Genomic DNA, 25,549 nt, shown 5'->3' with positions numbered 1-25,549 from the left:
CAAACTATCTGCAGACAGCATTACCTATCCCATCTCTATTCTTATAAATAGAGCCATACAAGAATCATATGTCCCTTCTATCTGGCGCCATGCTTACATCATCCCCCTGCACAAAGGTGGCAAAAATACTGATATCACCAACTTCAGGCCTATTGCCATCTTTTCCCCTCTTTCTAAACTACTAGAGAAAACAATACAAGCACAAGTCATGGCACACCTAACACTAAATCTCCTCTCCCCTATCAAACACTGTTTTGGCCCTGGCCACAGCACCACGACTGCTATTCTTTCCTTTCTTGAAATCATAGACCTCGAACGCGACTCAGGCAAGTTCATATCCACAAAAAAGTTAGCTCTCCTCTACAGGCAAGCTCCTCTACCTGCCAAACTCTTGCATCCACCTTCCTACTCCCCTCCCTTATGTATGGTGCCCCTCTTTTCACCAATCTCCATCTTGGCCTTCAGTCCAAACTTGAATCCTGCTACCACAAGATCTCCAAATTTGCAACCAAGACAAAAAACTCATCCCACCATTGCCACTCCGTCTTCACCCTCAGATGGCTTGAACTACCCAATTACCTCAGTTACCTACAACTCACCATTGCCCACAAGCTCAACTTTAAACATGCCAACTGCCCAGCTCTCACTACTTCCTTAAACCTTACATTCCCAACTGCTCACTAAGATCCAAAAACCAAAATCTCCTTCAGGTCCACAAACCTGCACAACCTCCTGGCCATCTACTGCTGTCCCACTCCTTAGATAAACAGTGAAACTCTCTCCCCAGACACCTACGCAACCTACCTAACCATATAAATTTCAAATCTCAGCTATTCTCTCATCTTTCTTCCAAATGGGAATGCAATTGCCACACTCTAACTTAACCCACCCCCCATCATTCCACCTTGCACTGACTCATCCAACTACCTCTACTAAAACTTCATCCTATCCAAAACAACCCCTCCCCCTACCAAAAACTAATTTTCTCTCTAATATCTATTGTACTATACTCTCCAATCTCAACTGTACTATTACCCTCTCAGTGCATATTATTTTCCTAACCTAATGGCTAGTAGCTACAGATTTTGAAATGTTAAACCTACAATTGAGTTTATAACAAAACATGTGAAATGTAACTTGCAATTATTGTGGAGCATTTCTCCCCAGGCCTCCACTGAAAATTGGCTCTTCTTGCCCCAGTGGACAAACCTGTCTCTCCAGCAGGTTTTGTTGATGTTGCATATTAGAATCTGGCCTTAAATAAAAAAAAATAAATAAATAAAAATAAATCTCATAAATAAGGATATTGGCAATCTCCAAGCACTTGACCCCACCCAGTTCAGATTTGTCAAGGGCAGATCTTGCCTGGTGAACCTGGTTGACTTCTTTGAGACTGTCACCAAAGCCCTGAATGAGGGAAAGTCAGTACATACAGCTCATCTTGACTTGGCCAAGGCCTATGACACAACCTCCCACTCAGGCATCATCAAAAAGCTAACACAACTTGGCGTAAATCCCTATCTCATCAGGTGGGTGACCAAATGGCTTACCAACAGGACCCACAAGGTCAAAATAGGTGCTTCCACCTCTGACAGCAGACCTGTCACTAGCGGAGTTCCCTAGGGATCTGTCCTGGGACCCCTACTGTTTAGCATCTACATCTCAGTGGGCCAGGCAAAGACAAAAGGCCTGTATCTGACCAAGTCTGAGGACGACTGTAAGCTGGGTGATGTCACTGACTCCCCAAATGATGCTATTATACTGCAAGAGGGTCTCACAGCAATTAATAACTGGTGCCAAAGTCATGGCCTCAAGTTAAATGCAAAAAAATGTATCACACCACTCGGCAAAAACATGGCCCCTACTATTACCACATCAACAGCAACTCCCTAAGTACACAACCAGTGTTGAGAGACCTGGGTTCTCAGGTTGACAACTATCTCACATTCAACCATCATGTAGCAACAGTGGTCAGAAAATCTTTTTACTTAGTTCATCGCATAAGTAAAGGAATAACATCCAGAAAAAAAGGAGGTTATTACACATCTTGGTACTCCTCCCTCATTAGACCAATAATGGAGTATAATGCCCCGCTTGGTATGTACCTCTCCAAACATCTGCACCAACGGGAAAGGCCACAGAAATACCTCACAAAGAGAATCCATAGCCTCCAACACCTATGCGGACAGGGTCAGATCACTATCACTCTACTCAGTATCGTATAGATAGCCTTGTAGGCAAGACACAGATCATACCTGAGCAAACTCAGACCCTGCCCTACTAGAGATGCTCCATATCCGTAAGTCTAACTCCTCACGCATTACCCACTCGAAAGGCCCGATTATAAAATACATCAACAAAACCTGCTGGAGAAAGAGGTTAGTCTCCCAGAGACTGACCCATCTCTAAAATAGTCTTCCCATACATGTCAAACAGAGTACCTCACTGACCCTCTTCAAGTGCGACCTTGATGAGGGGATGAGAAACCACAAATCTGTTCCAGGTACTGACTGTTTCATTTTTGGGGATAAACTCTTGGCTAGGATTGTAAGGACCCCAGGGCCATTAGCCTAGTAACCTCCTATGATCGTATGAATTAATACTGCAGCAGTGATTTACTTTGTCTACTGCTGTTACGAGTCACTCCCATAACTGTAATATGTTCTTCATACACAATGCCTCTGAAAGAGTTCATTAGCTATGGGAGGATTAATAAATCAGTACTGTACAATTCCTTCAGGGAGAAGGATGCATTACACACAGCAGAAGCCAAACTCTCCATGCTCAGACTGACTATCCAGTTTGAAATGTTCTGAGAAAGTACAGCATCTACCTTCTTTGTCTGCCACAAAAGAGAGAGGGACTTTGTCTGTTTTACAGTCTGATCCACACGGTAAAAGTACAAAACCGGGACTACAATCCAGATGACCAGAGTTTGAGTAATAACCTCGGCACTGTTTTAATCAATGATGGGAGCCAGAAGAGATTTGAGTCAAGGAGAGATTAATCGATTCTTCCCCGGCTGTCTTTTTGGTGGGAAGAGAAGATGCCGTGGCAATCTGAGGGCCACACCAAGGTCACGTAACCAAGCAATGACACTAGAGCCATGAACAGTGGTGATTGCCAAAGTAGGTGGGTGGTCACTTACAGGTCTGTCACCATGTATGCATGAGTGGCTCTGATACAGTGCTACTGCATACCCAACTAAGAAAAACTTCTCAGAATTGTAGGGATTGTAAGGGCTCACAGCAAAAAGCCCTCTCGTAAGCAGCGCTCACTCCTTGACGTCTTCTCACAATGGAGGTTCCCATTTCCCTTCTCACACAACCAAGCCATCTAATGGAATGACCGTATGTAATTCATGGGGTTACACTGGACAGGGAGTTTCAGGAGAAAAAGAGAGTAATGTAAGACAGTACAGTGTTAGCTGCCACTAGAATGGAAAAAAAATTAAAAAAAGTCTATTTGCCCAACATCCTTGGTTCTGGTACTTTAACAGCGGAGCTGACTAAGGATATCAAACAGGTGTACGGTCCCTTCTCCTTTGTTTATGGGGCTGGGGGAAAAATTAGTCATATGGACAGCCTGAGTGAGGGCCACTTCAAGAATCATAAAGGAGGGGTTAGCCCCAAGGCTTACTCTGTCCTTATGACAGACCATGCAAGAGTCTTTGCACATGAAGAGCTGCAGGTCTGAAACCACTGTGTCTGATATTACTGCTACGAGAACACAGTTTTCAAGGACAAAAACTGTACAAGAAAGAGTGTCACAGACAGTTAGGTTTAGAGAATACCAAGGTAAATATTTCAATAACAAAATTCAAATTCTTGGAAGGATGCCACAGCTCCAGACTTGAATGGTGATACCCTCTTAAAGGCAGTCTGACCAAACAGAGAGAGAAGATAGAGGGAAACACAATAGACATGCTGCAACAGTCAAAAGCTGTGTCTTAAGGGAGGAGTAAGACAGCTCTCTTGCCAGAATTTATGTGAAATACTCCACAACTTGCAGTTAAACTGCACTCTTTTGGGACCATGTCTTTGAATGAGCACTGCAAACAGGATGACAAAAAGAGTCTCTTCCATTCAATGCATGTACTGATTTTCTCCTCAATCGGATTCTAGTCCTCTGCAGAATGTATGACTTACTCGGAAAGCCTGTCCTTAAAGGGTACCCAGCTTAGAAGACCCATGCAGCCAGTCTTAGTATTCTGAATTTTGCGTGAACCAAGATTCATCTGTTCTATGCAAATAGACTGCAGTACTGCAGGAGTGAAGCAGATCCTTTCTAACCATCTGAATTAAACAAGGAGAACCACAGTTGCCCAGGTCAGAGAGAGGCTACCAGCAAAACTGGGGTGTGACCTGACCAGATATTTCCAAGCACCCTGAGCAATACAAGCAGGGGAGGAAAGTACAGAAGAGGACACCATGCAACAACCATAGGAATCTGTAAATAAAAAATTAAATTAGTCCACAGCTGGCAATTTTCATTTCAGGCACATCTATGGGAGATCTCACCTGTGGTTTACTCTTCATTGACCCAAATAATTCTGGGTCCAGTTTCCACTCATACCTACAGACGTTGGACCTGGTCAATTTCACTACATCACATTTTGGGCTAAGAAAACGTCACAGGTTTGGAAACGCAGGTCTAGCTGAACTGCCCATGCCCACATCACAAGGATTAACATGAAGACTAAGGACAGCGTATTTCTTCATGTACTTACTTACAAAACCACTGTGAGGTGGAATACATCCCTCATGTCAGCTTTGACCTGAAAACCTTTAAGCCAAATAAAGTGTCACTATCGAACACTAATGTGCCTACTCAGCATGGTCCTGTTCCACATTCCATGTTCCTTCAGCTGTGCCACATCCAGGGCCAGAGCCTACTCCCCCTGGGGTATGACTACAGACCTCTCTGGTTCGAGTTCCACCTGCTTGGCCCACCAGCAAAGTTCTTTGATGACTGAAATGAATATCACTATGAAATGTAGAGCGTGTCAAAACTGTAGGCACAGACTCCTGAGATACCACTGGATCTTTCTTGCATGCGGCCTGACTATGAGCACTATCAAGACTGAGGTATCAGATTGGGAAGCACATCTATGCAGTAACAGCAGATCACAGCTGTGAAATCTTTTACAGCAATACTTTATAAAGTTGCAAATATTAAAATAATTCTCAAAACAGCATATGCCATGACACGATGGTTATAACTGCACATGAAACAGCTTGGTTCTGCAGTTTGGTTCTCAGCTAAGGTGTCTTCTTTGCAGACTTCACATGCCTCCCACCGCCCCACCCACATGGGTTTTGTCTATTTCCTCTAAATTATCTGAGATGGATAATTTTCAAATACGCAAGCTGTATGTTTGAGCTAGAACATCCTGCGATTGTCTGTCTCCATATCCAGAACTATTGTTTTTTTTTTTTTTTAACCTGTGCCCCAGGAATGCCAGGATAGGCTATAGATCCCCATGACCTTGAAAATGATTACACAAGTACAAGGCAGAATGAATTCTTAAGAAACAGGACTTTCATGCATAGTTATCTTCTCCTGTCAGTCCTTCTACACCACTCATTTAATTTATTTGAGAGAGAAAAGACCGCTATTCTTCTCTACAAAGTAAATGTCATACAGCCAAGATCTTTGCCTTTACAATAAATATTTCTTTTAACTACTATCCTAAGCACTGTGGGTTTAAATTGGCAAGTTACTGTTCAATTACATGCCAAGTAGAATATCTGACCTATGCCGGTCAATCTACGATCTCTTACTTCTGTTTCACTGCTTGAAATAAAGAAATGCAAGTGGTTCCTTAACTGGCAGAGTCGGTGATTACTACATTAGCTGCACTTTAGTTCACTTGCTCCTTGGCTATAACCAGAATTCTACCCTGTTACAGGACAGAAAATGGGGAAAAGGATGACATTCCCTCATACTATGTTGTATCTTTCGGCTTTTCCTGGTTAGGGGTCGCCACAGCAGAACTCCGTTCCGCTAATGATTGGCAGTAGATTTTTACGTACAGAGTTGCCAGCACTGATGCACAACCTTCAACGAAGGTACGCCCATTCACGCATGTCTCCACACACAAGACGCATTAGCTATACTAAAGTATGAAAATATAAAAGGAAGCAAAATCCACGTATCTCACCATAAAAACAAAATGCTATGGCTTTCTAACCAAAGCAATTTTCATAGGTACTTGGTGAAATAGACTGCATGGACAAATCAAAACTGATACAGATGTCCTTGATGCAATTCTCTTTTTCCCCTCAGTGAATCTACAAAACCGCTAACCCCCCATAATAAATGCAAATCCCCAGACAACTCTAGAAATTACCCTGATGTTTTACTTCTGTAATCTCTATGCCAAACCTGGAGAAAAACTATTACAGAACCTAGAACAGGAGGAAAACCTAAAACCTAAACCAGTTCAGCATTCCTTCTAAAGCAGCAGATCAAACAACAGTGTACACACACACACACGTGTACGTATGGATTCACTACACAATCTCGAAATACTGAAATGTGGAATTTCAATATTTCAAGAATGAATAGTGGAAAACCCATATTATACCATGACCCCCCCATTATTATTCCAAAACGTGCACGCTGATTGGCCAGCGTGCCCGTTGTAAATCGAGTTATACTAATGGAAAAAGGTCCAATCGCCCGGACTTTTTTCCATTAGTATAACTCTTTTTAAAACACTGTCGTCTCGCTATGTTAAATGGGTTTAACATAGCGAGACAGCTTTAAAATAAGCAACGGAAATCTCAGTTGCTTATTTTAAAGCTGTCTCGCTATGCTAAACCCATTTAACATAGCGAGACAGTGTTTTAAAAAAAAAAGCAACGGAGAAAGCAAGATCTCCGTTGCTTTTTTTTAGTGTTTCGATATGTTAAATGAGTTTAACATAGCGAGACAGTTTTAAAATAAGCAACGGACATCTCCGTTGCTTATTTTAAAGCTGTCTTGCTATGTTAAACCCATTTAACATAGCTTTTTTTTTTAGTGTTTCGCAACGGAGATCTTGCTTTCTCCATTGCTTTTGCCCACAGCTCTGATGTACTGCGCAGGCGCGCAATACATCAGAACTGCTGCGGATGCCAGACATCTGCGGAAGGGCAGCAAACAGACATTATACTATGCCATTATTTAAGAAAAGTAATAGTTTCTTTTCTTAAATAATGTCATGGTATAATAGCAATAACCCACTTCTGGGTGTGGGTAATGCTGTATTTACCCACAGTTGGCTTTGTTTGGTCCCGAGGGCGAACCACGCCAACCGTGGGTAAATCCAGCATTACCCACACCCAGGCATGGGTTATTGCTATAATCACGAATACCACAATTGCGACCATTCACACACACACACAAACCAGCACATAATCACACACACATACAACTACCTAACTAAACAAACATCACACACAAACATACCAAACCTACCTATAAGCACCTCCCCCACTTATATATTCTAACGCCGAGGTCACACTAAACACACAAAAACACCACTGCACGCACACACACTAAAATCCCTACCCAATATACTCAAACACACAACACTTACCTGAAACCCCAGATAAATCCAAACACCGCACCACATGTCACGAACGCGACACAACTATAGTGGCGGATTCTGAACTTCCACATTTGGCATAGTGCAGTTTCGGGAAACTGCACTTTCCACTAGTCCGTCTCGACGTACTGAAATTCGACATTTCAATACGTCGAGATAGTCTAGTGTACATACACACGCGCATGCACTCAAAACACGTACTCACACACACACACACACACACACACACACACACACACACACACACACACACACACACACACACACACACACACACACACACACACACGTACTCATGCGCATGCACACAAATGCAAAATACTGCCTCTAGTCACAGGAACAGCCCCCACCAAACATCTATGAATAATGCCCATTACAAAAAATCCTGTAATACACAAAACCTTTAACCAGTTTCCAAGCTATGCCCACTAACAGAAATACAACACACTAATATGAATACAAATACATGAACGCCACAATAAGCAAGGACTTGTTAACGGTTCCCTTTACAGCTTCTGAACAGGCCGTACTACCTTAACATCCACCTAAGAAGTAATGGAGAAAAGCTACTTAACCACAGAAAAAGGAAAACCAACAAGATCAGTACTTAACAAACCAACTTACGGCCTTTGAGAATGTAAGCCAAACAATATTTTTAAATAAACTAAACTAAAGAATATTGGTTTTGGTCCCAACATACTGGTTCAGAAGTTACCTTGAACAAAGCATATTTAAGATTCAGATAAGCACTTCACATTAAGAAGGCCACAGGTCTCAATCTTAGTCTCACTAAATTTATGTAATTATTGCACCAATAACTCCTCCATGTATAAATTACCATAAATGCAAAACAGACAGTACTGTAGAAGAGTAGCACAATCTCAAGACCAATCTCAACATACAAAAACAGCTCTAAAGCTATTTAAATAAAAATGACAGCAGTTCAGTCCTAACCACCTCATACTTAATACTGCAAAGACCGTTATTATGTTGTTTTAGACCTCATAAAAGACACAGGAAAGCAAACCTCCAGTAACTCAGGTAGAACAACATAAAATATTTTGTCCTGGCCCTTGACACACACCTCTCTCTTATAAATATCCATCAAGTCACTCACACGAGGAAAGCGCCCAACTTCTTGCATGCCAAATCTTTAACCATCTCACATCCAGGTCACAAGATGCCCCTCCAAAAAAGAACTTATCCCACATCTCAAATACACATGTCCAATCATAACCAGACAGTCTTCACAGAAGACCTGTACCACTAAAACCACTATAAACAATGCATGACGCTTTACAGATCCTTAATCTGAATGAAAGCTCTCATTTTGTGCCTACTTGGATGCTTCCTCTGCTGGATTAAAGCTTTTCATGAATCAAGACTAAACAAGCCAGTGGAAATCATTCTGACAAAAGGTACCGAATTAATATTTTTCTGCAAACTATTCAGCTGAGTTATTTGTCTGGTACTTGTACACTGCTTCCGAATTAAAATTTCCTTTTGAGCTATTTTATAGACCTTGACCCAAGAACCAAAATTACTGTATCTCATTCAAAAGAAAAAAAAAAAGCAACACAGGTCAGTCACAGCCAGATCAATATTTCTCCTGTGCACATTTACCTTCAAAGTGCAAAAAAAACTTCACTCTTCATGTGATTTTACTATCAGTCTTACTATGAACGGAGAGATTATGCCATACCATGCAATTTTACTTTTAAATCACTATGTTTTTACTATTTTACTATTCAGTGGACATTTTACTTCCAATTCAATTTAATTTGGCAGACTTTTCTACTTTCTATAAGATCCAGGCAGAGTTAGCAAATGGTACAATAGGATTAATATTCTACTCTTGCTAATAAATTAGAATAAAATTGCATAATAAAATAACTGCCCTTCACTAAAAAGACAGAGCTAAAAATCATGTCCTGACCTTATGCCGTTAGGGTCCAATATGACCAGCTTTAACCTGAACGGCCATGCCACTACCTTAACCACAGGGAAAGAAGTTTTACAAAAATTGGCCCTGCAAACTTTGCTCAGAGATCAGAAAGTAGCATAAATTGGGATGGGGGGGCTACTAGACTAACTCACACAGGTGTAAAGCTGCACCTGCCTTATGGAGAATGGGCAGAAACCATAACCATCTCTTACTACCCTCAACACAGGCCAATATAAACACTCTGATGAATATTACAGCAAATATACATACTTAGGTGTTGGAAACTTACCTCTGGACTAATTCCCCAATCCACAGGTCCAGGTTTCATTTAAAAAGGGTGAAGGACTACCTCTGTTTCACATGGATGGGAAGCCTGTTCCAGAGTAGGGGTAGTGGAAGACTTACACCTGTCCTTCCATGATTTTCTACTTATGCTGCAAATGAGGTTTAGATCCTTGGATCAGGCATTTCTAATGCTGTCAGAATTGTGGATGTTCAGCAAGTTCCTCAGTACTTAATCAGACAAGGCCTTGTATGCCAGGTAGAGATTACCTCTCAGTAACCAACAGAAGTCTTGGTATAAAGATGAGCAATCGGCACGTTCCACATGGTTCACATCTAGTAATCATTTTACAAGGAATCTCTGTAAACATTCCAGTTGTTGCAGAAGCCTGGTAAGGTGCACACCAAAGAGAGCTGTACTCAATAATTAGTCTAACAAGGGTCGAGAACAATGGGACAATAACATTTAGACATGGATATCATATTCTTGCCTACAATTTGTGCAATATACAACTGTCTCCTTACAACAACAGACACATGATGGCCAAAGACAAAAAGTCACCTTCCATAATAAGTCCCTAAAACTGGGTCTGATCTTAAGGGTATATTATCTATGTGCAATTCTAAAACGTGCCTACTTGCCAAAAGATATTTTCCATTTTTTGGCACTTAGTTTTGGTCCATGGCTCTGGCACCAATATTTAGTTTGCAACAATCCCTCTTGGAGTATATGGTATTCTGCAAAAAAAAAAAAAAAAGAAGGTGATGGCTGCTTGTATTTTATTTGGGCATTAACACTGCGCAACTAGAGAAGAACTTTAGCAGGAGATCATGGTCATAAAAAATGCCCCTGAAAACTTCATATCATTGTGCATCGCAGTATCTCTGTTGGATGCCTGCAAAGTAACGGAAACTGTATGGAATACCACAACAACGGGCTATTCGCTATATAGCCCCTTTGTTTTGGAATGCCACAAGCTGTATGGAATACCACAACTAGTGTTAAACAGGATTTTCGCTATAACGACATGGATTTTCATGTTGCAACCAGGTATTTTACATTTACAGGAACAGCACAGTTAACCGAATAGTAAAGGGATTTGTTAAACACGCATGGATTATTTTGTTACACCTCATATTAACTACTTGCATGTATAACAATCGAAACTGAAGCAGCCTTTCTGTTCAATCAAGGTACTCTCCTCTATGAATCTACATATGAAGCAGACCACACACAGGGGAGTAAGCAAACACATTTAAACTTTCAGAAAAAGTAATTGCTAGCTTACTGCTTTGAATCATCTCCATTTAAGCAAAGATGATGGTGCGAATGGAGAACAGCAAGACCAGACAATGCATGAAAGTCAAGGGGACGCAACAGATCCCAAGGTGAGGTTCAAAGAGAGAGCGGTCAACCATTGGGAAAGTATTTCAGAATTTCTGGTCTCCCCATCCCAAAAAGCTACACTTTATTTTAGGTTTCACATCTTGCAGCAAAGGTGGTGACAGTGCAGTTGGTCCTAAATGTGCATCTCTCTTTCACTGGAGTGTATCTGAGGAGTGAATAATTGTCAAAGTATGTCTTATGCATATAAAGTGGCTGACGTGAATTGGACACTGTGTCCCTGGAGAAGTGCTTAAGTAACCTGCACTAGCTTTGCAGGTCCAACGCCGCAGTGCCATAAATTGCTGATGTTGCGGCGTTGTTGATTAATCAGCAGATGCTCTGCTGCTATCTGTTTTGCTAACTGCCGTTCAAAAACTAAGAGAAAAAATGTAAAAGTGGTCAAGTTTTGTTAAACAGCTGAAACAAAACACGTGGCTTTAATAGTGTGTTAGTGTTAATTCTGGTCACGTGATTATATTCAACCCTTGTATTTGAAGAGGTAGCATTTGTGTAGATTTAGGATGTGCAGTAGTTGCTTATCCCGATAACCGCGCACACATGCCCACAGGTGCACGATTAAGCTGATAGTCTTACTAAGTTGTTTTATAAGTGCTGGTGTTATTACTGTCCCAGTTTTACTTCACACTTACCGTTTTCTCAAGATGGTGAGTAATTTGCTAGAAAGGTAGGGTGCTTGACAATAACTTAGTTGGTCTTCTCTGAATGCTAGTAAGTGTAAGCTTCTGGCTGCCCTTGAGTCGGCTACCAAACACCCCCCCCCCCAAAAAAAAAAAATACAACTAACACTTCTGTTGCTTTTATTAGACTGAGAAACTGAAAGTTGCTGCTTATGGCGTAATTTATTCCAGGTTGTATTTCAGAAACGTAAAGTGACATTACTGAGCTCTTAGAGTGTTTTGCCTGTGTTTTAGATCCGGGATTGGTTGTGCATTGTCCCAATTGCAAGATATCGACATCATTGTTGATGCGTGAGTGTGGAATGTGCTGACAGCTTGTCATTATTTCGACGCAAACTTATATTATGCAGCTTAAAATTCCCATCACAGTGTAGCAGGTTTTCTACACGCAACACATCATAGTTTAGCTGAAAATATGTTTGAGAGTATGGAGTGTGTAGCTGCCTATTTGTTTTTTTTTGGGGGGGGGATATATAAAAGCAACATATATTACTATAAATCGTTTACTAGGCCTTTTCTATTTGGCGGTTTGTGGGGTGTAGGGGGTATGGGAGCATATAACTAGTACTGTCCTAGTTAGCAGTTCTATAATTCCACTGTTATGACATTTTTCGTTTTTTAACTTTTTAGGTCCTCCCTCCCACTTCATGTGTCATATACTGATGCTTTTTTTTAAAAAAAATCTGATAGCAGTAATAGACCATGGGGGTGAAAATTTCTCCAGCTGCTGCCTACTTTTAATTGGATTTTATTGTCTAGCTAGGTATATAAGCTAATTTTCCCTTGGACCTGTTACTGCGCATTTCTAGTTAAACTGTTCCGACCCCATTGTTTACAAACCCCATTTCTGCCTTGTATTGCATTGTAAGTCAAATTCTGGCACCAGAAACATCACCTTACTACAATTCTACTTTTGTAGGGTGGTGTCTGAATTGCAAGTATTATTGTCATAATTCTTAATCTAACTTTTATACTTTTCTCTGCCTAGCACAGAGGTGTATTTCATAACAGACTTTTGGATTGTTCCTTAACTACATTGTGGATAAAAGCAGAGCTCTTAGGCTCAGTAGCAACTTGTAAAATTAGCGTAGCTAACAGCTGGGGAAACATAGCAGTTGAAAGGTATGTGGTATTGTTCTAGTTTGAGAAAAGATATAGTATTTTTGGTAGCTTGTTGTATATCTTCGTGGTTGTTAGTATGGAATATGCAAGACTCCAGATGCTGAATAATTTGATTTTAAAGCAAAGTATTTGCTGCTATTCCTTGCTGTTGTCTTACGTCTGCATAGTTGAACTCATGTTAACATTCCTGAATGGAGTGTACACTGCCTGTAGATACATATCAGCCATTGTAGTGGTGCGTCACATCTGTTTTGATGTCTGGATTTTTAGTCTAGATTGTGGTTGTAGCTGCTTGTTTTGTATACTCATCTTAAATGTTCATTAGATTATTGATGAGCAGGATGAGATCATTTAGATGGTTGATACTCTGAGGAAGATTCTTTTGATTTGATTTTATTTTTCACTTATTTAACAGCGGTTTCACTCTTCTATTATGGGTGTGGATCGCATATACGTATTCCAAAATAAGCCTGCATTCATCATTAACTTCCAGTGCCCCATCTGAGGCAATTAAAGTGTGGCCCCATTTTGAGCTTTACAGGTTTTTCTGTACAACATGGGCAAGCTTCTGCTATGTTGCTACCTGCTGGCTGTGTAGATGTTTCTTTAGCAGACATAGTTTAGATATGATTCTGTTGCACTTATCTTGCTGGAACCTGTGTCCTACAACTTGGAGGAGGAATCTGGGGGAAAAATCCTGGGTTTCTCAAAGCATAAGTATAATATAGTATAGACTACTTGACCTAAAATTTCATTCTTAGAATTTCTGAAAGACTTCTGAACACGCAAGAGCATGTGGGGGGAAAACTAGTGCAGATCATGGCGCCATTTTTTAACGTAGTCTACAATGGTGCCATGATGCAATGATTTTAATCCCTTAATAAGTTAATAAGTTATGCCTTGGCAGATTGAATCTGCCAAGGGATCTTGAGGGATTTTATCATTTTCGGGGCAATTAATTATTATTTGAATTTCAGATATCGAATTCCACAATACATGCGGCATGTTCAACAACAGTTGCTTCGAGTTCATACATTCCATGTTAAAACATCTTGTTTTTATTAAATTTTTTTTGTCAAATATGTTTAATACAGATAACTTATTAAGGATGTTAGAACTTGAAGCAACATGCCGCATGTACTGTGGAATTCGAATTTATTATAATTATAGGCTTAATAACGGTTAACATGTTAAGCAATCAATTATTGAATACATTATTATTAACCAGCTACAAAACGGCATTAAGCTTTACACCGGAAGACACTTTTAAATATCAGATAAAGAAATTATATCTATGCTGAACCTAAAGTTTAAAACAAACACCAAAACACAAACATTACAAAATTTTAAAAACATCACTAAATGTAAAAGCACCACTTTAAATTTAGGCACTAAAACACACATTACACTTCCGGAATACTTTAAACTACCTGACAAGTCGTTTAAAACTTTTTAATTTAATATTTAATATCAAACTGGCTCTTTGGTACAAAAAAAAAAAAAATACCTCTCTGAGAGACTCACAGATTTGCTGAAGGGAGTTTGTTGGAGTTCACTGATCACTGCTGACTTCAAAGTTTAGTACTGTGATCGTAATACTTTCAAAGTTTGAAAACAAGTGTTTACCAAAACGCTCCTAACTCAACTACAACAGAGAATTATTTGGAGGAGCAATTATTGAGGAGATTAAATCACCTGACAAGGCAACCTCCAATCGCTTCTCCAATGTATTTGAGTTAGGTGCGATTTTTCATAGCATTGATTGGTTCAGGTCCTGAGGAACCCAAACTGAAAAAAATGTACGGCACTGTCCACGTTTTTTTTCTGAACTATCAGAGCAGACAAATGGTTTCAAAATGGTTGTCTTGTCAGTTCAAAAAAAAAAAAAAAAAAAAAAAACACGTAACTTGAAAAATTGAAAGAGTTCTGAACAAAAGGAGGTGGCGCGCGCCCCTGCGCCCATGCCTAAATCCGCCACTGTTACTATCCTTGGGAGACTACAGAAATCTTGCTGAGCTTGCAGTTGTTCACAAACTTGGTGAACCAGAAGCCTAACATTTGCTTTGATCTCAGAAACGCAGATGCCAAAAATGAGCATTCCCCTCCTTCCACTTACTATGACAGGTAGGTTCGTAGAAGGTTCAGACCATAATTCAGTACTCATTCTTAATATGTTAAAATTACCCCCATAGGCATGTTCATCAGTGTACACTCAGTTTTGTAGAAGATGCTACTTTTTGCTCTGCATACATCACATTCTAGAATGCAATGCAGAGAACACAATGGTCTTCATTAAGACCATCATTAATGAATAAGCACTACGGGAGGGAAAAAAAAGCTGTTTCTCCCCTTACCTTTCACACTCAAACAGCACACCCCAGGACATTAATACTAATAATCCTTCATTTAATACTCAGTATAACAAATAGCATGGATGACACAAGACTTTTCCATAAAACCTGAAATATGTCACTACAGAAAACTCAGCACTATATGCCATCTTTAAGCATCAAACTGCATAAAACACTACCTTATTTTAAGTGTAATGGTTTCATCTACACTCCTACTCTTCCAAAAACGACCACAGTTTATGCTCTGCATTTAAAGTAATATCTGCCCTTATTCACTGGAGTCCCCTTAGAACCAATCATTAGGCATGCTATACTATATCCTTTACACAGCACAGACATCTTGACACACAGACAGATGAGCGCACACAGACACGTGCGGACGCACAGACAGACACATGCACAGACAGTACCCTCATGGCCAATTCACAGCTGAGCTTCCTTTACTTAAGGCAGCACAATGGTGCCAAGGTTTGCAATGCTGCCCTTCTACATCTAACATTCAGATTTAATTTTCAAATGTATTGCCTTCTGCGCAGAGTCTGTATACCATGCCTTTGTTGCTGTGGGTTTTTACTGTGGGTTCCATTTTTCTCCCACGTCATAAGCACATGGACAGGAGAAATAAAAAAAAATGTACACATCCCTGTTAAAATGCAATTTTGTGATATAAAAAAAAGAAACCACAATAAATCTTTTCAAAACTTTTCCCACCTTTAATGTGACCTATAACCTGTACAATTCAATTGAAAAACAAATCTATTAGGGGAAAAATATATACAATAACGTACAATAAGCTGTTTGCATAAAAGTGTGCACACCCTTAAACTAATACTGTGTTGATGCACCTTTTGATTTAATTACAGCATTCAGTCTTCTTGGGTAGAAGTCTATCGGCACATCTTGACTTGGCAATATTTTGCCCACTCTTCCTTGCAAAAGCACTCCAAATAAGTCAGATTGTGAGAGCATCTCTTGTGCACAGCCCTCTTCAGGTCACCCCACAGATTTTCTATTGGAGTTAGGTCTGGGCTCTGGCTGGGCCATTCCAAAACTTAAATTTTCTTCTGGTGAAACCATTCTTTTGTTGATTTAGATGTATGCTTGGGGTCATTGTCTAGTTGAAAGGTGAAATTCCTCTTCATATTCAGTTTTCTATTAGGCGCCTGAAGGTTTTGGGCCAAAAGTGACTGGTATTTGGAACTGTTCATAATTCCCTCCACCTTGACTAAAGCCCCAGTTCCAGCTGAAGAAAAGCAACTCCAAAGCATGATACTGCCGCCACCACGCTTCACCATGGGGGTGGTGTTCTTTTGGTGATGCAAAGTGTTATTTTTGCGTCAAACGTACCCTTTGGTATTGTGGTCAAAAAGTTCAACCTTGGTCTCATCAGACCATAACACATTTTCCCACATGCCTTTGGGAGACTTGATGTATTGTTTAGCAAATTTTAGCTGGGCCTGGATGTTTTTCTGTCTAAGAAAAGGCTTCCGTCTCGCAACCCTACCCCATAGTCTAGACATATGGAGAATATGGGAGATTGTTGTCACATGTAGTACCAAACCAGTACTTGCCAGACATTCCTGCAGCTCCTTCAGTATTGCTGTAGGTCTAGATCTAGATCTCTTGGCAGCCTCCCTGACCAGTTTTAGTCTTCTTTTCATCAATTTTGGAGGGACATCCAGTTCTTTGCAATGTCACTGTTGTACCATATTTTCTTCACTTTTTGACGACTGTCTTCACGGTGTTCCATGATATATCAAATGCTGTGGAAATGTTTTGTACCCATCTCCTGACAGATCTTTCCACAATGAGATCCCTTTGATGCTTTGTAAGCTCTCTGCGAACCATGGCTTTTGCTGTAGCAGGCAACTGAGTAAATGTCAGCAAAGTCCTACTAGGACAGCTGAACTTTAGAGTCTCTTTAATTGATGGCAGGTGTGTACCCAAGAAGACTGAATGCTGTAAATAAATCAAAAGGTGTGTCAACAAAGTATTGGTTTAAGGGAGTGCACACTTATGCAACCAGCTTATTATAAGTTTATTTTTTATATTTTTCCCCTAATAGATTTGTTTTTCAAATTGAATTGTACAGGTTATAGGTCACATTAAAGGTGGGAAAAGTTTTGAAATGATTTATTGTTGTTTCATTTTTAATATCACAAAAACCTGGCATTTTAACAGGGGTATGTACACTTTTTATATCCACTGTATATATTTATTGCATTTGTTTACCAGGATAAGTCCACTGGGCTTAAAAGAGCCCATTTTCAATGGAGGCCGGGGAGAAAAGCTCCAAAGAGATACAGAAAAAATATAAACATTAATTAGTACAGAAGCAGAAACAGTGTTACAGACAGTAAATATAGTAACATATACATAAAAGCAGGACTCTAGTTTGTTTGATTACAGCAATATATACATTAAAGCAGAATTCAATCAGATTGATATAAACAGAGATCAGTATTACTGTACCAGAATCAACAAGTGAAGATAAAAATAAATATGGAGAAAATATCATCAGTCACTAGTAGCAAAAAACATAGGAGTTTAGTAATCATATAAGGAGAGCGAAGAGGTTAGGTTATAGAGCAGGAACATAGCCAGGAAGAGTTGAGATTATTTTTCAGCATTTGTTTGAAGGTGGTGGTGCTGCCTGTGTTTCTTATAGAAGGCGGAAGTGAGTTCCATAGCTTGGTGATGGCATAGATGAGTTGACCGGCAGGTAAGGTGGGCTTATCTACTTTTAGAAGTAGATGATTTTCAGATCTTAGATGCCTGCTGGAATGGTATTTTGCAAGTAGAGTTGAGAGAGCAGGACAGTCTGTGGGTCTGTAGATTATTTTGTGCACAGTCTACATATACACACACATATATATCCACACACACTATCACACTATAGAAATATTCTTGTTTGTTTACATCCATCCATATACATACATATATATATCTATATATATAGATATATATATATATATATATCTATATATATATATATATATATATATATATATATATATATATATATATATATCTATATATATATATATATATATATATATATATATATATATATATATATATATATATATATACACATACATACATACACACAAATACACACACACACACACATATATACACACACACACACACATATATATACACACACACACACATATATATACACACACACACACATATATATACACACACACACACACACACACACACACACACACACACACACACACACACATATATACATACATATGCAGTGGTTGCACTGTCACTTCACAGCAAGAGGTTCTACTGTTTCATTCTCGGCTGGTGTGCCTTCTGTGCGGAGTCTGCATCTCATCCCTGCGTCCGGAGCACCCAGAGGAAACTCGCACTGTTTCTTCCCATGTCTGGAGTGTTTCTCCCCTGGCCTCCACTGAAAACTGGCTTTGTTCCAAGTCAGATTTTCCTGGTAAACACACACACACACACACACACACACACACACACACAGTTACTATGGAACATCTCAAAAGCTAGGGTTAAAAGCAGGGCTGAAAGTTTGCAACACCACATTTTCAACACAAGAGTGGACAGTCTTAAGGAACTCTGACCAGAAGGCATTGTCAACTTCCAGGATCTAGTCCATTAATGCCAGGAGCCTGAAGTTGGATTCTGATGGAAAACCAAAGACCTGGTTATGAATGTAATAGGAGTAGCAAAAAAAGGCTGTCCAAAATTGGATTACCTAGGCAGTGAACTGCCAGAAACAGATGCATTTTTTTCAAAAGGCTTTATGTTAAAAACCTGCACTTGAAGCTAAGAGAATATCCAGTCTGTGTAACAGTGAATACGCAAAAAAACAAAAAGTTTGACAAACTTCAGTAGTAATTTTTTCTAGGGGGCAAGCACCCACTGCCCCCCCCCCCATGTCAGGGACAACCCCCACACCCTCAAACTTGTACCTACTCAGAGGTCACACAATAGTGGAGAAAAGGGAAAACTCCACTATCACGGAAAAAAAAACACTGCCCTCTTCCCTTGTTATACATACTAAACAGAAACAGACATGTTTTTGTACATGCATACATACACACACACATTATACACGTGTGCATATATAAATATATTACATATACATAACACATATGTATGTATTATGTATATGTATGTACGTGTACATGCACGCACACACACAAAACCAAGCACATGTTCATAATTAACAGGTATGTAAGCCCAGGAGGCTATTCGGTTGTTGTTGTGTCTTTCGGCTTTTCCCGGTTAGGGGTCGCCACAGCGGAACCGGTCCGCTAATGATTGGTAGTTGATTTTTACGTGCAGAGTTACCAGCCCTGACACACAACCTTCAACGAAGGAACGCCCATTCACGCATGTCTATTCGGTAGTTATCCCAAACTCCTAATTGTCCCAAAGCATTATATGGTTAAGTGACTTGTTCAAGGTCACACAGTAGGCAAATTAAGGCTAATGGAATCAAATCCCGGTAGCAAAGAAGTTGCACAACAGCTCACAGAATTAAAGATAATGTGCACGTATTTTTTTTGCACTCACCCACAGTCTTTTTTTAATTCTGGGATGACAGAATGGCTTCCCATTTTGCAAATCCAATTTAGTAGATATTCTGCCATATTTCATTTTACTGTTATTGCCTCCTCAAACTTTGGCTCTCCTCTAACTTACACAAGCAGTAGTTCCTGTATTCGCATCATAACGCTAGTCACTTTGAAGGTGCAAATTTGGATCTTTTCTGCACTACTAGGTTGGGTCTCTTTCCTCCGTTTTTGCTGGACAGAATGAATTATAAACTATGAAACTTTCACTATCTAGCATTAGGTTCAGACTGTGACACAGTAATTTATTAGAAATTAGAAAGTTTTATGAGAGGAAAGACATGGTAAAAAATATTAGACAAAATTATTGGGAGTTCTGAAAAAATCATGGACAGATGAAAGGTAATATTCAGTGACTAAGGAAAATTAGACAAGATTAAGAATTATGGACTTTGTGCTGCATGTGATGGTGAAATAGAACCAGCCTTCACACGTTTCCATACAAAAGGAATGCAGAATGCATGGGGGTTTGAAGACTGGATTAACCAATGTGTACCTGCCCTAAAATGGAAAATTAGGCAGAAAATACAAGTAAAACTGCCCCAATCTGAAAATCCTCTCCATGTGTGCAATTGCTCCCTCTTACTGACTAGGTAAAGGACTCTGCTGACCCCAACATGATGTCAGCATGTCAACAAGGAAGCAGAACTTCCTGCAGTGCAATAAAGGACAAAGCATGTTATGGCTATAGAGGGCAGTTTCTGGAAGAGATCTTCTTTGAAAAGAGAAGTGAGAGTGCAAACTTAAATAACTGAAAGACAGACAATGTAAGCAACAACTAAGGAAATACATTTCAGAACAGATATGTGCAAACTGACAAAATCAAAGTAACCTATCTGTAATCCTCTGCACTAACTACAGAATGTAAAATTTAAATAGAAACAAACATATATGTCTCTATACATACATAACCTCTGAAGATCATGCAAAAAAAAAAAAAAAAAACAATCAGATGGGAAGTAGTTTTGAAAGCGAAGCATTACAACTTAAGATAAGCATGGCTGCTTTCATCCCATCACTGGACTTCTTCAGACAGTACAATGATTTAATGCCATTTCAATAAAGCACAAATACTAACCTTAAACATGACAAAAAGTGAACAACTCTGGAAATAAAGGGTGGGGGGCTGTGTGCCTACACAAATACTGGACTAATGGCTCTGCCTGTAAAAAACAGGTCCAATAGAACAAAATAAAGTTAAATTACCAATCAGCAGCTGATATGAATTGGCCAATCGAAGAGAGAAAAAACTGGCCAACAGAAATTAATGCAGCTACATTTTTGATTTGTCCACATTCCCTCAAAACTTTCACATGTTAAATTAAATGTACTTCCTTGACCACTCAGTTAAACCAATCTTCACAACCTCTGGTCTTGTTCTTTACCAGTGATTCCTTAGTAGTCCACTATTCTGTGTTTTCTAAGTGTTTGGCCTTTTTCCCCACTAGGTGTGTTCACATGGAGTTTTATCACTGAGGATTCTCTCACCTCTAGTGTTATCCGACTTAGCATTTACATCAGATTCCTCTTATTTCTCATTAACCTCTCCTTCAGATCAACCATCTGTTATTTTGGCTATATTTACCAAGCTCAATTAGTACAAGCTCTTATTTTATCCCCATGTCACTCTTTTTTATAACCTATCCAGTAACAACTATTTACTCCACACACTGACCACCCAAACAAGCACTGCCATCCATTCTCACGGATGCCTTTTTAACCCAGATTTGCTCTTGTGTTTATAGTTCCTTGTGCGCATTTTTTTTTCTTTTTTTTTTTTTTTTTAATTTATTTGCTACCGGTTTGTGCCTTAATCCTCTACGCTGTCAGACACTATTAAAAAACACTACCAGGAGTGGGGTACTGTTTAAAAGATTAAACACTTCTGTAAATGTATTAAGCACCTCTGGCAGAGCAGAGTAGACCTATAATAGTTTACTATTCATGTTTATGGCTCCAGTTTTCATGCATGATGGCCATATTATTTAAATTAAGAGTTATGAAAACAGATGGTTGTATAGTAGGCTAGGTGTTTTATATGCTAATAAATTCCTTTCGTTTTACGGGGCATCATGGCACTGTACAGGCTGCTCATCTCCTACAATGCTATGATGTGTATATAACTTGATTGGTCCTCCACATTAATGGTGAAATCTGACCGGTCGATACATCTCTGGCACTTGAGTTGTCCTTCCTCATTCCCAGTGGCTAAGTTTGGCTGGTAACTTGGGAACTTAAAAAAGATTTATTCTACTGGAGTTCTCATTTCTTTTTTGTTGTTAAACATAACAAATAAGTACAGTGGCCGTATGTGTACATCCCTTAGTGCCTCTTCCCCACTCTGTTACTTTTTTGGCTCAACATGTTTTAAGTGTATGACTCTCATCACTCGGTGGTACGGCGGTAGCGTTGTTACCTCACAGCAAGAGGTTCTCCCGTTCTATTCTCGGCGTGGCTTGGGAGTGCTTTCTGTGTGGAGTCTGCATGTCCTCCCCGCGGTTGGGTAGCGTTCGAAAGACATGCGTGCGTAAACGGGCGTGCCTTCGTTGAAGGTTGGGCGTCGAGCTGGCACCTCGGTGTTTTGAAAAAAATCTGCCAATCATTAGCGGACCAGAGTTCCGCTGTGGCGACCCCTTACCGGGAAAAAGCCGAAAGACAAAACAACAACTCTCATCACTCCCTTCCCCACCCCTCACTTCTATCCGTACCTGCTGATGATTCACTTTCTGTTCTCCTCTCTTACCCACCCATATCCAAATTCCTTCATACCCTTCCCTTACTCTATTCCCCTCTCTCTCCCTCCCTCTTTCCTATACCTAGTTCCCTTTCACCCCTTCATTTCCTTCTTATTCACGCTTCAAATCACCCATAATGAACTCTTCACTTGTGTTACTTTTAATCTTGTGTTCCTGTACTATTGTGCCTGCAGACTTATTTTTGTATTGTACTTCTGAAATTGTTAAACACTGATCTATACCTGCTATCATATGTCTTCTATACTTATTTTACTTATTGCTTGCTGATTAATTTGTACTGTATTTGATACATTTCATTATATTTTGTGATTTTATTTGTGCATTTGTTTTAATTCTACTTTGTTAATTGTACTGAATGGAGCTTTTCTCCTAATGCTCAGTTGGACATACCCGATTAACAAATGTCAAAATAAAATAAATAAATCATTGTACCACCTGAAACGTTCCAGAAATGCTCACATTTAAATTATGCTGGAGTACTTCTCAGGTTGGGCAGTAAAAACCTTCAACAACTGCACCTGAACCGTAGCCATAGTGTTCCACATATGTAGTCACGGACAGTGTGGGAAGCACCATTCACCATTTTTAGTGGAGTCCCAGCATGCTAGACTCCAGAAGAAAACAAAGCTTATGCATAATGACTACCAGAGCCTAATCTAAGACAAAATCTCTTACAAGGCCCTAGTACATCAAGTTAAGATGGGCATTGGCATTTTTAGATACTTCGACTGTCCTTTCCTAAGTAGACCTCACAATGAAAGGATTATCTGCTTTAATCACTCAGACTGAACAAAGGACAGTAAGCATTTGAAGTAATCAAAATCAGTCGGTATGTGCACAAACAATGAAGTCTGTCCAAGGTGGCCAAAAGTGAAGTGCGCCATTTTGTTGTAGACATTCTTTTTTGTGCTGTTAATGAGTTCAAGGGAAACAGATTACTAAACAGGGTAAGAGTAAGAAGTGGAAGACAAGGAGGTTGCTAATTCTGCAGACACAAATGGGAGTAGCTTATAAAAGGTGCACCAGTCTTTGATCAGTGCTAAGGACCGCACAAACACACACACACGCGTGCGCACACATCAAACTTTAGTTAGTTGTCAAGAAAGAAACAATAGAGTATGCTTCTGTTTATTTCTTTAAATAGTGCATTACTCATGGCATAGATGTTTACAGTGACACTTAACTTGGAAGGTCCCCTAGAAGAAGAAACATAACTGACCTTCACGTAATACCACAGAAGACAGAAATCATAGATTGCTCCAGTTTATTTTCAAATTCTTTTTGCAAATAAGTTATAATTTTGGAAATTAATGCAGTTAATTTAATTTAGTGATCTGCAATGTTATATATGCCTGGTGCAGACTAAACAACTTAAGTCTGTAAAAGAAAACAGCTCAGTGAAGTTTTCAGAAATGCCTGCAGTTACATGGTTAACAGCGTTACAGCAGTGAGGAACTCTGAGAATGTCCAAGATGAAATGTTAGGAGATACATCGGGAGAGGAAACTTGGATGGCAGTCTTTGAATGAGGAATAGAAAACTATTGTTGACATGAAAGAAAGATGCAGAAGTAGCTGAGGTACTGATCTTACAAGTTGGTGCACTGAACAGTTACAGAAAGGAATAAAACAGTTAAAAAGGAATAGTAGGCTTGTGTATTCACCACGTTACAGTAGTTCACCGACAGGTAAATCTGACGGACACAGCCCAGAGAAAATAATACATCCATTATTATGGTGCGAGAGAAAAGCAGGATTAGACTGTTTAAGATATGTTCAAGAAAAATGGCTGGCTGGACTGGCTTGCACATAAACCAGATTAAATACAGGGTAAGGAGACGGATTTTAATATATTGGTCAGGAGTAACCAATAAGTAACGCAGACATACATTGACTTGTTCTGATACATGCTCATCATTTCTCATTGCTGTGGTGACGAGAAAAATAAAAGATTGGAAATAAAACGTGTTTTTTGCAGATGATCACAACATACACAGTCAATATAAGGACGAATCAACTTCTAGATCTCTAAGAAAGAATCTAGATTGAGGAGTTTAAAAATGTTTATATTTTACGCAGCAGTTTTTACTGTGTACCTCATGTTACCAATGAGTTTTAGGGTGCATTTCCTATATGAATCTAATAGTTTATGGACTTACAGGAAGGATGGAGTAACCATCAGAGCATATGAAACACTGTAGACCGACAATACAGTGAAGGCTGAAAATGATGAGACTGGAAAAAGGAAAATGCAATTAAGTGGTGAAAAACTCTATAATGACCAGGACCTTTAGGATTCATATGGCCCAAAGAGGGCAGCAAGTAATATCATGAAGCAAGCCCGATGAGGAACTGAACAAAGTGCAACCGCATACAGAATACTTTCTGAAGGCTTGTTTTTAGGTGATGGCAGTTATATTCTCTTTAGTAGAAAACAACTTTAACGTTGACTGGCAGCACGGGGAGGCAACAACTGCTCTTGTAAGACTGGGGCATAAACATGCTGGAAGCTTTGAGCAAAACTTGTACTGAAACAATTCTGGGTTTTACTGACTCTTTCTCAAGTGCTCTGGTATTATCTGAAACACCAACTGTAGTATAAGAGTACAAACAGAGCTTTGCCAAATTCACATCTTCTGATCACACCACAAAGTCCACGTAGCATGCAAACACACCTGGAACTAAATAAGACTGAAAAGAACTACAGGACGAGACAAAACTAAAATGTGGACTCGCCACCTGCAACTTCAACAACTTATCAACAGGAAGCCAACAACAAAATTGTTTT

At 39.6% G+C, this 25,549-nt stretch overlaps 1 protein-coding gene and 1 long non-coding RNA gene across 2 annotated transcripts in view; one reads left to right on the top strand and one right to left on the bottom strand.

Annotated features, from left to right (window-relative positions):
• EIF3E (eukaryotic translation initiation factor 3 subunit E) overlaps positions 1-25,549 on the bottom strand; it is a gene marked incomplete in the record, with an annotated part of 1,040,336 nt that overhangs the window by 1,003,527 nt on the left and 11,260 nt on the right.
• LOC122796962 lies at positions 11,132-17,718 on the top strand. The gene is made up of 3 exons (XR_006364016.1): positions 11,132-11,210; positions 11,613-11,616; positions 17,708-17,718. It is a non-coding gene; the product is annotated as an uncharacterized LOC122796962 (long non-coding RNA).

This window comes from Protopterus annectens, chromosome 3.part0 (assembly GCF_019279795.1).
Source record: "Protopterus annectens isolate FY-2018-M chromosome 3.part0, PAN1.0, whole genome shotgun sequence".
NCBI lineage: Eukaryota > Metazoa > Chordata > Ceratodontiformes > Protopteridae > Protopterus > Protopterus annectens.
Note: the sequence above shows the minus strand (reverse complement) of the source record. Positions and strands in the feature narration are given on the sequence as shown.